The 13581-nt window shown below is 41.7% G+C and overlaps 1 long non-coding RNA gene across 1 annotated transcript; it reads right to left on the bottom strand.

Annotated features, from left to right (window-relative positions):
• Positions 1-6421: 6421 nt before the first annotated feature.
• LOC115129522 (uncharacterized) lies at positions 6422-12982 on the bottom strand. The gene is made up of 4 exons (XR_003863669.2): positions 12904-12982; positions 9916-9978; positions 9694-9794; positions 6422-7447 (listed from the first exon to the last, which is right to left on the bottom strand). It is a non-coding gene; the product is annotated as an uncharacterized LOC115129522 (long non-coding RNA).
• Positions 12983-13581: the final 599 nt, after the last annotated feature.

Raw genomic sequence — 13581 nt, 5'->3', positions numbered from 1 at the left:
CCCTGTGGAAGCTGTAGGTACTGCAACCTCAGTCAATTAATTGTGGTTCACGTTTATCAATGGGTTCAAGTAGCGCATGGATATATTTTCCCCATTTTCAGTGATCAGTTTTTCCTGTGCTTTTCGATGTAAATGCCGTTCTGGTAAAGCCACAGCAGTGATTTAACCAGTTTTTTAAACGTCTGAGTGTTTTCTATCCACACAGACTAAGCAAATGCATATACTATATTCCTGGCATGAGTAGCAGGGCGCTGAAATGTTGCGCGATTTTTAACAGAATGTTCAAAAAAAAGTAGAGGGTCGACTGAAGAGGTTAAAAATAAATAATGTTACTCGTTTTCTTGGGGTTTATTGAGCCAGAAAGTCAGCACATCAGCCACCAAAGCTTCCTTGTATTTGTTGGCGTCCACCATACTTCGTCCGCCTGATTCCTTTGAGTTTTTCATGGATGAAGATCACCTCCTTCAGTTCATGTAGGAAAGCCTCTGTTACACCATAAACCCTAGGAATGGATGGCACAAGACCCATAGATTCCAGGGCTCTGACCATCGATGTTATAAAACGGTCGGACCACAGTTCTTTCACCAGTTCTTCAAAGTGGTTGAAGAAGTACTTGGGTGGGTCATGTAAACAAGATGTCGTCGCTGGCTGGGGTGATCTCACAACCGGGGCATTTTCCTCTTATATACTCTCCAATCACCACATCTAAAAGTGAGGCTACAGAGGCCTTGATGGTATCTACAAAAATAGTACTGACCACCCCATCAAACGCATCCTCATGCTGTGTACATGTAAGGGGTGTCGGGATGCATGCCTGGGGGCAGTAGAAAGAAGAGCTGTGAGGCATAGAGTCTTTAGGGTCTGGTACCCACAAAGTATTGGTGTCCTCATATGGTATATGAATATCCATGGTATAGGCTGAAATGAAGAATCATAAGAGTTATGGTCACCCCTTTTATTGTTGAAACATTCCTTGGGGATTGGGACGTGGTTAACGTAATACCCACATACTTCATTTGTTTCAGGGGATGACCCTTCTGGGGGTTCCTTTGAATCAACATCCTTAGGATTCGTACGTATAATGCACTTCCTTAGTTTAACAATTCTCTGCCGGCGTTGGCTCTGTACAAAGAGAGCATCCACCAACTCAAACATGTTCCATTATATCCCAACCTTTAAAAGGAATAAGCATAGGCAACCTATAATCCTCGGTCAGTCCACCATCAAGGATGTTACCATTGTGATAAAGAACTCCACGCATATACAACTCCATGGGGTGGCAGGTAGCCTAGTGGTTAGAGCTTTGGACTAGAAACTGAAAGGTTGCAAGATCGAATCCCTGAGCTGACAAGGTTAAAATCTGTCATTCTACCCCTGAACAAGGGAGTTAACCCACTGTTCCTAGGCTGTCATTGAATATAACATTTATTCTTAACTGACCTGCCTGTTAAAATAAAAAATCCACAAGGAAGTCCAATCTTTCTTTGTATTTTCACCCTATGACTCTACGGGCAGGGTAATCAAACATATACCCCCATAGTTGTCAATTAGACATCAACACTTGATCTTTCAGCACAATTACGGGAGGTATTTGGGTTCTATACAAATGTATAAAACTCTTTTTTGGTGCTTCGTATATTGCTGATTTATACTTATCTCTTTCTCTATGTTTTAACTGTGGTCCCTGCTTCCGTTGTTAAGGTCATCACGGGCGTGTCAGTACTTAAACAATCCATGTTTTATTTCTTACTTCTTTAGAGTCTTCTGTGGTTTATCTCTCTTGAGATTTCTTGTCGCTCGTTGTGTTCACACCTCTTACTTATACTACGCCATACCTACCCCGGAAATGACTGTTTCATACTCAAGATCACTAATCAGCAGAGACATAAGTTCACTACAACATTTCCCAACTCATTCAAATGTTCAAACACATTCCACAGTTCAACAAGGTCACCACACACCAATCACCAGGATAGCTTTATTGCAAACACATGCTTTACCCAAAACAGCTGCACTATCAGGTTACATAAGCACTGACTCGGTAGCGTGAAAACATCCGGGCAGGATGTATATAAATGGGCATAACCCCCATGACACATAAAATAGGTCATCAATCACTTTTGGACATATGCCGTCTACTGTATTTCTTCTAGCGAGGAGTGAACACAAACTTTGGGTGGGTGGGTGGGTAATACCCAGGCAAGGAGATGGAATTGTATATGGAAGGGAGTTTAGTCCAACGGTAGCTATTCCTATAAACCCACCATGGCTACTCCCACCTCCAGTAGTTGACCTAGAAGTGTTGGAGAGACTACAGAAAGACAGGGTGTTGATCCATGTGGTTTGTTTAATAGACGTCTGGATACTGTGTATCAGGATTTTGTGGCAGTTTACATAGATGGTTCAAAAGATTAAAGGACATGATGTACTGGGGTCGTTGCATTTGTTGTGTAGGAATGTGGGGTGGCAGTCAGGAAACATATTACAGATCATCTGGCTGTATATACGGCAGGGCTGACGGCCGTACTGTTGACCTTGCAGTGGGTGGAGGAAGTCAAGCCAGACAGAGTAGTTATTTGTTCTGATTCATGAGTCTGCCGTCCTTTAACTCACGTAGCAAACAAGACCTGCTTTATGATGTACTATAAACCCATGGCAGGATTAGACAGATGTGTATACCGATAATATTTACTTGGGTCCCAGCCCACGTGGGGGTGAAGGGTTACGAGGCAGTTGATGTACTGGCTAAACAAGGACTTAGTAGTGGGGATGTTGATGTTGTAGTTTCAATAAGCAAGGCAGAGGCAAAAAGCCAGATCAATCAATCAATCAAATGTATTTATAAAGCTCTTTTTACATCAGCCAATGTCATAAAGTGCTGTACAGAAACCCAGCCTAAAACCCCAAACAGCAAGCAATGCAGATGTAGAAGCACGGTGGCTAGGAAAAACTCAATAGAAAGGCCAGAACCTAGGAAGAAACCTAGAGAGGAACCAGGCTCTGAGGGGTGGCCAGTCCTCTTGTCACGCCCTGGTCTTAGTATTTTGTGTTTTCTTTATTATTTTGGTCAGGCCAGGGTGTGACATGGGTATTTATGTGGTGTGTTGTGTCTAGGGGTTTTTGTAGGTTATGGGATTGTTTAGTATAGTAGTCTAGAAAAGTCTATGGTTGCCTGGAGTGGTTCTCAATCAGAGGCAGGTGTTTATCGTCTTCTTTGTTGGCACTCCTAGATGTCCCATAAACACTATTTGGGTCTTTATTTCGATTAAATCGGTCCATATAAAGCCTAGATATCGTTATATGTAGACTGTGTGATAAACGAAAAAAACATAGTTTCAAAACGTAACGTCATTTTTTAAAATTCAAAAAGTCGACGATAAACTTTCACAAAACACTTCGAAATACGTTTGTAATGCAACTTTAGGTATTAGTAAACGCTAATAAGCGATAAAATTCATCAGGAGGCGATGTAAAGATCATTAGCTGTCCGTCTGGAAAAATGTCCGGCTAGAAACTCAACGAAAATATCCGGTCCTAGACCGGATTAGATACGGTGTCCTGTATGTGTTTGACCAAGAAAAAACTCGAAGGGAAATGACAAGACTCTAGACACCCTGTGGAAGCTGTAGGTACTGCAACCTCAGTCAATTAATTGTGGTTCACGTTTATCAATGGGTTCAAGTAGCGCATGGATATATTTTCCCCATTTTCAGTGATCAGTTTTTCCTGTGCTTTTCGATGTAAATGCCGTTCTGGTAAAGCCACAGCAGTGATTTAACCAGTTTTTTAAACGTCTGAGTGTTTTCTATCCACACAGACTAAGCAAATGCATATACTATATTCCTGGCATGAGTAGCAGGGCGCTGAAATGTTGCGCGATTTTTAACAGAATGTTCAAAAAAGTAGAGGGTCGACTGAAGAGGTTAAAAATAAATAATGTTACTCGTTTTCTTGGGGTTTATTGAGCCAGAAAGTCAGCACATCAGCCACCAAAGCTTCCTTGTATTTGTTGGCGTCCACCATACTTCGTCCGCCTGATTCCTTTGAGTTTTTCATGGATGAAGATCACCTCCTTCAGTTCATGTAGGAAAGCCTCTGTTACACCATAAACCCTAGGAATGGATGGCACAAGACCCATAGATTCCAGGGCTCTGACCATCGATGTTATAAAACGGTCGGACCACAGTTCTTTCACCAGTTCTTCAAAGTGGTTGAAGAAGTACTTGGGTGGGTCATGTAAACAAGATGTCGTCGCTGGCTGGGGTGATCTCACAACCGGGGCATTTTCCTCTTATATACTCTCCAATCACCACATCTAAAAGTGAGGCTACAGAGGCCTTGATGGTATCTACAAAAATAGTACTGACCACCCCATCAAACGCATCCTCATGCTGTGTACATGTAAGGGTGTCGGGATGCATGCCTGGGGGCAGTAGAAAGAAGAGCTGTGAGGCATAGAGTCTTTAGGGTCTGGTACCCACAAAGTATTGGTGTCCTCATATGGTATATGAATATCCATGGTATAGGCTGAAATGAAGAATCATAAGAGTTATGGTCACCCCTTTTATTGTTGAAACATTCCTTGGGGATTGGGACGTGGTTAACGTAATACCCACATACTTCATTTGTTTCAGGGGATGACCCTTCTGGGGGTTCCTTTGAATCAACATCCTTAGGATTCGTACGTATAATGCACTTCCTTAGTTTAACAATTCTCTGCCGGCGTTGGCTCTGTACAAAGAGAGCATCCACCAACTCAAACATGTTCCATTATATCCCAACCTTTAAAAGGAATAAGCATAGGCAACCTATAATCCTCGGTCAGTCCACCATCAAGGATGTTACCATTGTGATAAAGAACTCCACGCATATACAACTCCATGGGGTGGCAGGTAGCCTAGTGGTTAGAGCTTTGGACTAGAAACTGAAAGGTTGCAAGATCGAATCCCTGAGCTGACAAGGTTAAAATCTGTCATTCTACCCCTGAACAAGGAGTTAACCCACTGTTCCTAGGCTGTCATTGAATATAACATTTATTCTTAACTGACCTGCCTGTTAAAATAAAAAATCCACAAGGAAGTCCAATCTTTCTTTGTATTTTCACCCTATGACTCTACGGGCAGGGTAATCAAACATATACCCCCATAGTTGTCAATTAGACATCAACACTTGATCTTTCAGCACAATTACGGGAGGTATTTGGGTTCTATACAAATGTATAAAACTCTTTTTTGGTGCTTCGTATATTGCTGATTTATACTTATCTCTTTCTCTATGTTTTAACTGTGGTCCCTGCTTCCGTTGTTAAGGTCATCACGGGCGTGTCAGTACTTAAACAATCCATGTTTTATTTCTTACTTCTTTAGAGTCTTCTGTGGTTTATCTCTCTTGAGATTTCTTGTCGCTCGTTGTGTTCACACCTCTTACTTATACTACGCCATACCTACCCCGGAAATGACTGTTTCATACTCAAGATCACTAATCAGCAGAGACATAAGTTCACTACAACATTTCCCAACTCATTCAAATGTTCAAACACATTCCACAGTTCAACAAGGTCACCACACACCAATCACCAGGATAGCTTTATTGCAAACACATGCTTTACCCAAAACAGCTGCACTATCAGGTTACATAAGCACTGACTCGGTAGCGTGAAAACATCCGGGCAGGATGTATATAAATGGGCATAACCCCCATGACACATAAAATAGGTCATCAATCACTTTTGGACATATGCCGTCTACTGTATTTCTTCTAGCGAGGAGTGAACACAAACTTTGGGTGGGTGGGTGGGTAATACCCAGGCAAGGGAGATGGAATTGTATATGGAAGGGAGTTTAGTCCAACGGTAGCTATTCCTATAAACCCACCATGGCTACTCCCACCTCCAGTAGTTGACCTAGAAGTGTTGGAGAGACTACAGAAAGACAGGGTGTTGATCCATGTGGTTTGTTTAATAGACGTCTGGATACTGTGTATCAGGATTTTGTGGCAGTTTACATAGATGGTTCAAAAGATTAAAGGACATGATGTACTGGGGTCGTTGCATTTGTTGTGTAGGAATGTGGGGTGGCAGTCAGGAAACATATTACAGATCATCTGGCTGTATATACGGCAGGGCTGACGGCCGTACTGTTGACCTTGCAGTGGGTGGAGGAAGTCAAGCCAGACAGAGTAGTTATTTGTTCTGATTCATGAGTCTGCCGTCCTTTAACTCACGTAGCAAACAAGACCTGCTTTATGATGTATTATAAACCCATGGCAGGATTAGACAGATGTGTATACCGATAATATTTACTTGGGTCCCAGCCCACGTGGGGGTGAAGGGTTACGAGGCAGTTGATGTACTGGCTAAACAAGGACTTAGTAGTGGGGATGTTGATGTTGTAGTTTCAATAAGCAAGGCAGAGGCAAAAAGCCAGATCAATCAATCAATCAAATGTATTTATAAAGCTCTTTTTACATCAGCCAATGTCATAAAGTGCTGTACAGAAACCCAGCCTAAAACCCCAAACAGCAAGCAATGCAGATGTAGAAGCACGGTGGCTAGGAAAAACTCAATAGAAAGGCCAGAACCTAGGAAGAAACCTAGAGAGGAACCAGGCTCTGAGGGGTGGCCAGTCCTCTTGTCACGCCCTGGTCTTAGTATTTTGTGTTTTCTTTATTATTTTGGTCAGGCCAGGGTGTGACATGGGTATTTATGTGGTGTGTTGTGTCTAGGGGTTTTTGTAGGTTATGGGATTGTTTAGTATAGTAGTCTAGAAAAGTCTATGGTTGCCTGGAGTGGTTCTCAATCAGAGGCAGGTGTTTATCGTTGTCTCTGATTGGGAACCATATTTAGGTAGCCATATTCTTTGAGTGTTTTGTGGGTGATTGTTCCTGTCTCTGTGTTTGTTTGCACCAGATAGGGCTGTTTCAGTTTTTCACGTTTTTGTATTGTTTGTCATTATCTTTATTAAAGATGTATGAAGATAACCACGCTGCGTTTTGGTCCGATCCCTGCTCTTCAGACGAAGAGGAGGAAATCAGCCGTAACACCTCTTCTGGCTGTGCCGGGTGGAGATTATAACAGAACATGGCCAAGATGTTCAAATGTTCATAGATGACCAGCAGGGTCAGATAATAATAATCACAGTGGTTGTAGAGGGTGCAACAGGTCAGCACCTCAGGAGTAAATGTCAGTTGGGTTTTCATAGTCGATCATTCTGAGTTAGAGACAGCAGGTGTGGTAGAGAGAGAGTCCAAAACAGCAGGTCCGGGACAAGGTAGCATGTCCAGTGAACAGGTCAGGGTTCCATAGCCGCAGGCAGAACAGTTGAAACTGGAGCAGCAGCATGACCAGGTGGACTGGGGACAGCAAGGAGTCCTCAGGCCAGGTAGTACTGAGGCATGGTCCTAGGGCTCAGGTCCTCTGAAAGAAGAGAGAAAGAAAGAGAAAGAGAGACTGAGAAAGAGAGAAAAAGTGAGAGAGAGAATTAGAGTATACTTAAATTCACACAGGACACCGGATGAGACAGGAGAAATTCTCCAGAAATAACAGACTGACCCTAGCCCCCAGACACAAACTATTGCAGCATAAATACTGGAGGCTGAGACAGGAGGGTTTGGGAGACACTGTGGCCCTGTCTGACGATACCCCCGGACAAGGCCAACCAGGCAGGATATATTGACAGTGATGTTGCAGAGATGGCAGGAGAAGTGGAATAGAGATACTAAGGGCAGGCATTTATTTCAAGTACAGAGGAAAGTTGTTGGGGAGGGGAGGACAGCAGTAAGGGACAGAAGAGAGGAGGCTAATGTTACAAGATTAAGGGTGGGAGACAGACGCTTGAATAAGACTTTAAATGTGATAGGAAAGCATCCAACAGGAAATTATTTCCAGGATACAGACCATGGAGAATGTACTGATACAGTGTGGGCAGTATGAGAGGGAAAGAGAGAGGCTGAAATCTAGTATGAGGGAGAAGGGGATACAGGAAATTAGTTTAAATAGTATATTGAGTAGAATGTCTTTAGATATGGTCTCAAATATTTAGTTATATTTTTTAAGAGAAACGGGGCTCGCAGGTAGGATTTAGTTTCTCCCCGTCTCTGGCCCACACTCTAGTAGATTAGGTGGCAGTAAGGCACCATAACTTTGGGTGCCAACCACCGAGAAACCCCACCGAAGAAGAAACGCAAACTGTAGCTCAACAGAAAGTGCAAGTGTCAGCTGTCATGCTTGCTGTTTCAAGTTCAGCAGCCATACGTGCGAGATTAGGTGCGCATGTCGTCTCAATTAAATAGTGTACCCTATATCCCATGCATGGGCGTAGATTCTACGCCGTAGAAGCACCGGTCAGTTATCTTCCCAAGGAAATGTACTTCCTAAATATGATTAGGCTATAGTTTACTACGTTGCCTAGAAATTAATATTGATCACCCATATTTCTCTGCGTAGCCAAAAAAACGTCATATGTGTACTGTATATCCATCTGACTAATCCTGCCATAGCGGGACAAGAAAACAAGAAAGAGAGCATGACCGTATGTGTTGCTATGGTGATTTCAGTAAACAATCAGTGCAAATCGACATCCGGTAGAAAACAACGCTATGGCAAAAGTTTCAATATTTGAACTTGGACGGCAAGTCCGTCTACTGTGACGGCTTTCACCGCCAGCCTCAACGAACGGCATTTACCGTCTTGCTCTCATTTAAAACAATGAGGCAGAGAGCTTCTGTAAAGGAGCAGATGAAAACACAGGAGGAAAATATGGTGGAAGCGGACATTGATGTGGATCTTGAACTAGTGGCAGTGGAATCCAGGAGAATTAGACTGTTGTCCAAAATAATGGAAAACGGAGCAAAATAGCGTACAGTGCTGAGAATGTCCCTTATCTCGTCGGAGTAAGGTTTATTTATGAGGAGCAGTTTACCAATCTCGGAAGAATCCATTTGAGATATCAAAACTGGTAGAGAGAGTGCTAGGTAAAGTGAAGGCTGTGAGGATCGTGAGAGGCAGCCGTGTTTCGATTTTTTTGTTCATTAGACGTTACACGATTTGAGAAGTTTGACGTGTTGCGTAAGTCTCTTCGGAAACAGGGCACTCCTCAAGGGGGTCAAATCTGGCGTCTCAATGGAAGTCGATGTTACAGAGATGAAAACTTTTCCTCAAGTGATTGATGCACGTTGGATGAATCATGTGGTGAATGAAGAAAAAGTGAAGAGCATCTGTTCTTTTTTTTTTTTTTCATATGGAGTCTCTCCCTACTCAAGTGCAGTTGGGGTATATAAATGTTTGCAGAGGGGAGAAGCTGAGATGTCCAAGTTGTGGAAAAGATCATATCATGTGTTTTAAAAGTGATGAAAATGTGACATGTTGCAATTGTGGTGGGAACCATGAAGCTACTTCTTTGGAATCCTGACAAGGGTAAAAGAGAATGTGACATGTTGGCTAAAGTGGCTAAAGTCAGGGCTGTCCAGAGCATTATCATATGCAGGGGGGGTTTAAAGGGCTGAGGGTTCGAATGGTATTCCTGAGCAGTCCATGGTGGTGAATAGGCCTTCACTGCAGGCTGCAGTTAACTTGCCTTTCACTAACAGGACCCAGATATTTTAAAAGTTAAGAATCGACTTTGTGAGCTTTTTTACAGCTATAGTGATTAATGGCACTGCCAAGGTGGAGAGGAAGTCCAGGAAAATAGATATTACCATGGCTGTGGCGGAGCGGTTCCTCGGACTGAAAGACTTCTCAGCGGAGGAGTTGCATGGAGTATTGTCACAAGCCGTACCACCCTCTCAGTCTCTAGAGCCTGAGAAGGGAAATACGTTGATTTGAAGGAAGGAATAAGTGAGTTTTGTTTATGTCAACGTACTATTTTTATTTGGTTGCATTAAGTTAGTTTTCCCTATCAAATGGATCTTCTTTTTTACCTTGTTTTTTCAACCCCGTCCAGTTGGCAATACACCTTTTTGGGTTGTAGTCTGCCATGAAACCTACAGAAGAAGAAGAAAACAATGACATCAGGTTTGCCGTCTTCCTCGTACCATGTAAACGCTGCATAACGTTACTTGCATAGTGCTGGCTCAATTTACGTTTGTCGTTAGCTAGCTAGCTACCGTATCTCTGCGGTTAGCATGATTTCAATCCACTTTTACTTGGTGATACTTTCTCATCGATTTGGTCGGCTCCAATGTCAAATAGTCCTTTAACTAGTTCCCAGTGGAACTTCGATAAGCAAACTATTTATAATATTTTTAAATCCAAGTTTTGTGGCATAATCCATATGTGGCCATCTATCTCGAAACGACACAACACTCACGTGTCTTGACAGGAAAGAAGAGAAATCGTAGTAACAGTTTTGTACCTAGTAACACTTGAAAAAAAAACATTTTGGGGAAATAAGATATGGCTGCAATCTGAACTATCAATAATAGAATATTAGTCTTTATCTACAGTTTCCAAGATGGCTTGGATGTTTCGTTTCGTGGTTCCAGAGGGGCCAGCTTTGCCCAAATCCTCAATAAAATTATTTGTGCCCCACCTAGATTGACGGTGGCATACATTTCTCTGGCTGTCTCAGAAGCTAACAACAACCTCCTTGACCCAGCATGTAACACACCCAATGGTAAGCATAAGTATTCTTGTGAAAGAGATTGTGTTGGTTTCTGTGAGCACAGTTTGTGAGGGCCTGAGCATGGTCACCCATCCCACTTCGACACTAGCACCAGAAGCTGATGTTTGGTTGTGTTGTTGTTCTACCACAGGTGGTGGCATCAGACCGAAAAGCATTCCCTAAGAGTTCATTGACTGGTACAAGCGAGGTGAGACCCACGTGGTGTCAGCTCTGTACCTACTTTCTCAGATTCTACAGTTTCAGCTTGAGTTAAAGGAAACGGTAACCACAGGTAAGTTCTCATTTTACAGGCTTAGAGATCATTTTACAGGCTTAGAGATCAGTTTACAGGCTTAGAGATCCATTCTGGAAGAGACATTTATGGCAAGACATTTGAATTATTTGGTTATTTGATTTCTATGTTTCGTATTTGTTGGAAAGCACATTGTTTGTCATAGTTGCTTACAGCTATTTGATTTTGATCGCAAACAATGACATTTTAAGGGTTGTTTCTGAACATTAAGCAGTGATGGTATTGTTTCCCCCTTTTACTATACTGCAGGGCGTAAGAACCCCATCAACAAACATGTCCCCCAGGCAGTGAGAGAGTTGCTGAGTAAGATGATTGACAGCTACCCCGAGTTCTCTGTCTGTGGGAGCACAGTGGGAGCATTTGTCACACAGTCATGTATGCAAGGAGGCACAGTCTTCTACTATGAGAATTCCAATAGTGTGCAAAGCTGTCATCAATGCAAAAGGGAGGCTACTTTGAATAATCTAAAATGTAAAATAATTTTCAAATTTGGTTACTACATGATTCCATATGTGTTATTTCATAGTTTTGATGTCTTCACTTTTATTCTACAACGTAGAAAATAGGAAAAATAAGGGAAAATGAGTAGGTGAATCTTGAATGAGTAGGTGTGTCCAAACTTTTGACTGGTACTGTATATTGGCTACATTTTCATATTTGAGATACTATTAGTTACATTTTATATTTATTGTATTGGTTATGTTTTAAGTAGCTATTATGAACATTGCTGGTGAATGTGTTCTGTGTGTGGCCTATGATCTTCCATCCAGCCATGTGAATCCCCGTGGCCATTGGAACAGGGAATTACAACACCAAGGAGCGCGCTACACCAAATGGACGGGTTCTTTACGACTCCCATGTAGTGGTAACAGCAAGGAGTTCACTGATGCGTTACGTTTATCTCAATTGCTTTATTCATGATTTTAAACAATTAACAAACAACCCTTCAAAACACCTTGAATACTCATTAATATAACAAAGCTTGTTATATTTTACACGACCTCTCTCCCTACACTGTCCCGTGGATATTAATTTTTCATTAATTAATTAATTAAATGAATTAACATCCTCATACAATGTTCCCATACATTCACCTACACTTTCAAATGACTTTCAGGTGTGGCTGTCTACTCCTATGGGGTTTTGTTTGCAGTTATCTGTACAGGCACTTGTTGCTGTTCTTCAGTAAGGATCGCAGGACGAGAACACCAAGTTGCTCAGTCTGAAAAGCAACTTCATGCTCCACCTGTACATGAACCAGGTGCCCAAAATGAGCCGCTCAGATCCCTTCCAATCTGTTAGACTGGCACCTCTAAAAGTCCGTATGCACCACCAGTACTCAGCTAAATCAAAAAGGCCTACCTCAGCAGGACATATGTGAAAGTAATGGGTTGACATGATGCCCTTAAACTGCAAGTTATTTTTGCACAGCCTGCAAGATTGTGTATTTTAAAAACAAAATGGTTAAAATGGTCCCCAGAAGAGGAGTTAGGTTTTATTTGTTGTGTCACAATTTTGGGAAGGCAAAAAAAAGCTCAGTTTTCTGAAGGTGTTTTGCAGAAATATATTTTGCTGATTTGCAATTTAGTTCTGTTTGCAGATACGGAATTGAATTGAAAGAAGAAAAATGTTTTATATCGAAGAAAACTATTTATTTATTTGATAGTGTGCTTTATGACAAAGAACAAAGTTGAAGATAAGACTTTTTCTTCTGTAATATAGCCAAGATATTGTATGAAAAAGTCCAGTCAACTCTTGATGAATAAATAAACTGAAGTATGCATGCATCCAAAGCAATTACAAATAATATTCATGAATTTAGACCAAGAATATGCAATGCAACATTAAAGAATTTGATGTGCTCTTATCAGAAGTAGTCAGCATGCACCTTGACATTGCAATTGAGAATGAAAGCAAATTGCATATCGAAGTATTATCAGCTTGTATGAAGCCATGTTATGCGTGTTCTTAGAGGTCCTTACATTATCTCACCTTGTTTGTACCGTCAGTGGCTTTCACAAGTTGGTCCCACCATCTAAGAACTAACACAGTGTCTTTTACTATAGACAGCCACACACAAACAGGAAATGCTATGGTTTCCTGTGCAGGCAATGCAGCCTATATTGCTCATTCTTTTAACGTTTACACAGCCTTGTTGATGTATTAACCTGGCTTCTTTTTACTTCCTTGTACACAGGAAGAGTCTCCCGTGCATTAAGGGACCCGATGCGCCAGGATCAAACGCCTGAATAGTATGTATGAACCACTCTAGATTTGAAGTTTGTGCCATGCCTGTATGGGTTATCACAGAAAGCCTTTGATGTAATGCAAATATGGTGCAAGGCTGGATGCAAAATTGTACATGGTGAAAGTGTCAACATGATGATATGAATGATGTTTTAAACATGAATTGACTAGTGAGTATTATCAAGGCTTTGTTTGGATGCATGGAATTGCACTTTCATGATGATAGTATATAGAAGATACTGTGGTGTTTGATGCATTTGGTTATTGACATATTCAAGTCAAGGTGGTTGTACACACGGGGATGTTCCAAGACTCTGCTTGTACACACAGGGTTGGCCAGAGTGACCCTTTCTCTGATTTCATTATTCATAATCTGATTCTGAAATCACCAACTTCCAAACAACTGATCCAGATATTTGTTAT

Source organism: Oncorhynchus nerka, linkage group LG5 (genome assembly GCF_034236695.1).
Source record: "Oncorhynchus nerka isolate Pitt River linkage group LG5, Oner_Uvic_2.0, whole genome shotgun sequence".
In the NCBI taxonomy this organism is placed as follows: domain Eukaryota; kingdom Metazoa; phylum Chordata; class Actinopteri; order Salmoniformes; family Salmonidae; genus Oncorhynchus; species Oncorhynchus nerka.
The sequence above is the reverse complement of the archived record's forward strand: the minus strand, read 5'-3'. Positions and strand labels throughout refer to the sequence as shown.